This window comes from Teleopsis dalmanni, chromosome 2 (genome assembly GCF_002237135.1).
Source record: "Teleopsis dalmanni isolate 2A chromosome 2, ASM223713v2, whole genome shotgun sequence".
Classification (NCBI taxonomy): domain Eukaryota; kingdom Metazoa; phylum Arthropoda; class Insecta; order Diptera; family Diopsidae; genus Teleopsis; species Teleopsis dalmanni.
The window spans coordinates 13,751,151-13,754,006 of NC_051847.1; positions in this window are offsets into that span (position 1 = coordinate 13,751,151).

Sequence of the window (2,856 nt, forward strand, 5' to 3'; positions counted from 1 at the left end):
AAATATCGAAAAATATACAGCGCGCGAATTTTAAATGAGAATTTCCGAAAACTTTTCGGTCTTAATGTATATATACTTGCATACTATAATAAAAAAAATAATAAACTATAATGCGGAAATTTGGAAAAAGTTGAAGCTACAAGTATAAAATATTAAGTAAAAATATTATATCAACAAAAATTTATATATTTTAAATACAAAGATATTCCTTTTCTTTCTTAGCTAACAGTACTGGGTGAACCAGTGCTTCCAGTTTTTCGAGTTTGTGTTGTAAACTCTACGCTGAACACCCTTCTAGAAGGTCCAATCATGAACACAAGTTTTTATTTTTATTAGTAACCTACTTCTCAGGTTGTGATTGCTGTCATTGATCTCCTGTAGAGATTCTTCCGTTACCGTCTCCAAAACATAGTAGCCTAAAAGCCTATTGACCTCAATTTCAAACTATATTAAATCAGCTCATATATGGTTTCCTGTTTCATTTGCTACATCATATGGCAACTATATATCGCTTCACGACTCTTCGCCGATAACGAATCGTTTACCCTTTGACGCGTACCGTAGATCACGTCAATTGGGGGCTGAGAGTAGGAACTTGCATCGAGAGGTTACGTATTCACATTGATACATATTTGCGACCCTACAGAAATATTAAGGATGAGAAAAAATAAATAACAAGATAAACAATTTTTTAAAAATTTTCTATAAACATCGTCCAAGATCAATGAAGAAAATAATAGTTCTAAGTATTTTACTTCTAACCGTAATTAATATTTTTTTACATTGGGTAATGAAATAAACTATAGCATATGTATATATATGTAAAAAATGAGAAATATCTTATCTTATTTTGCAAATTTATCCTTAACTTAAACATACATTGTTCTTAGTTTTTAGTTAACGATTTTGTCGTATTTTTACAAAAAACTCAATCTTAAAGTATTCAATTTAAACAATTTAATTTTTTGTAAACCAACATTAAGCTCTTAAGTTCCTAATAAAAAATATATATGATACTCCATGAACAGTCTTCTGAACCATTAAATGTGGTGACGCGCCAAAGCGCCAAAGAGTATGCAATGTTTATTGTAAATTTGCTTAAATATAAATGAAGTGTCGTGTCAAAATAATATTAAACTCTTCCGTTTACATACGAGGACGTACTAAAACCGCTCGGTTTATCGCTGACATGAGTATCGAACGTGAAATTGACACTATCAGAATAATTATATCACAAGTAATCGCGACCGACAGGCCAGCACAGATGCGAGGTCATTTTGCCAAAAGGTAAAATATACAATCCGCTGCTCACACATGCGAAAGACAGAGCAGAGAGCATATTGGATAAATCAACGAAACCAGCACTGGCAGATGCAGTTGCAGTTGCAGTCGCACATAAAAATGCAGTGCCACTGTTGCATAAAATTTAGTTTTATTGCATATTGAAAAATTTTTAGTAATATGTGGTATATGACCGACCGGCAGCGCAAATAAAAGTAAAATTTTAATTACAACTTGTTGAGAATGACATGGCTGACGTCATATTAAAAGCGACTTCAGAATTAAGTTTAACGATACTTACTTTTCATCTGATGAGGTTAATAATTTTATTAATAAAGTTATTTTTATGCACGCTGTCTTATTAGTGGAGTTTACTTGAAGCCGCGGTTACACTCCACTCCACTCCACGCATATATGTTTAATTCCATGTTTCAGGCATTGATTACACTTCATTTGACACATTAATCTGGCACTGATTTATCATTTATGCCACGAGTCAATTAACAAGCGACGAAAATTAACGCTTCACTGCTGCTGCACCGACATCGGAGTCAAAATTGCATTACAAAATCTGATTGGGGATTGCACAGTGGCCATATGAAAGCCCATCAATTGACAAATGAAATCAATGAACTTTAGGCAAGACAGGAAGGTTTAAATATTTATAAAGCATATTTAAAATAGAATTTTTCATATTTTGCTTGCTATTTTAAACTAAAATAAATATTATTTTATATATAAGAAGTGAACTCGTCTATATATGTATAAATATATGTATATAAATTAACTTACGCTAGAGCAAATGTATTGGGCGCTTTTCTGTTCATTTGGTTTTAAAATATTATAACTTTAAATAGTTCGATGGATCGAATATGAGTTCGATGCGTTCGATATGTTGTATGATATTGCAAAGCAAGGCTTGGAAAAGTTTATCACATTTCACAACGTCAAAAAGGGATAAGAAAGAAGAAAAAAAAGAAATGTAAATGAAAATGGTACAAACAAGTGAAAAAACTTATACTATTTGATGATTTGATTGCTTTTATTCTGGATATAATTATTATGTTGTGAAATTTTGCACTGCGATCTGGAGACCTATTGTGTCTCTTTTATGGATGCAGGCAAATTTTTCTAATATAACTTCCTCCATAGATTGTAGTATTAAACCAACGCAAGAGAGCGTGATATCTGCATCCGATATGAGATGTCCACTTAGGTATTTATTTCGTTGAAGCACTCCTGTCGCATACACTGAATAAGTTCCCAGTTTTTAAGATGATAGTTTAACCTCTAATTGAATTCGTATTATGATCACTAAATTATTTTTACTTTGTTTCATACAATCCTTAAATTCAAGTATGAATAAGATTATTCAGTTTTTTGTACTCTTCCATCACCAATCTTAATGAGAAGTAAAAGGCTTTATTGCTGCCTGTCTGCCAATTAAGATGACAATTCCATGGTTCTGATAGTTACGGTTAACGTTAAAATTTCTGCTTAAAATATAGTAGTGTTGTTACCTCACGCTTTTAAATAATTTATCCCCGGCCATTAACTCCAGTTTCGGCTCCTTCT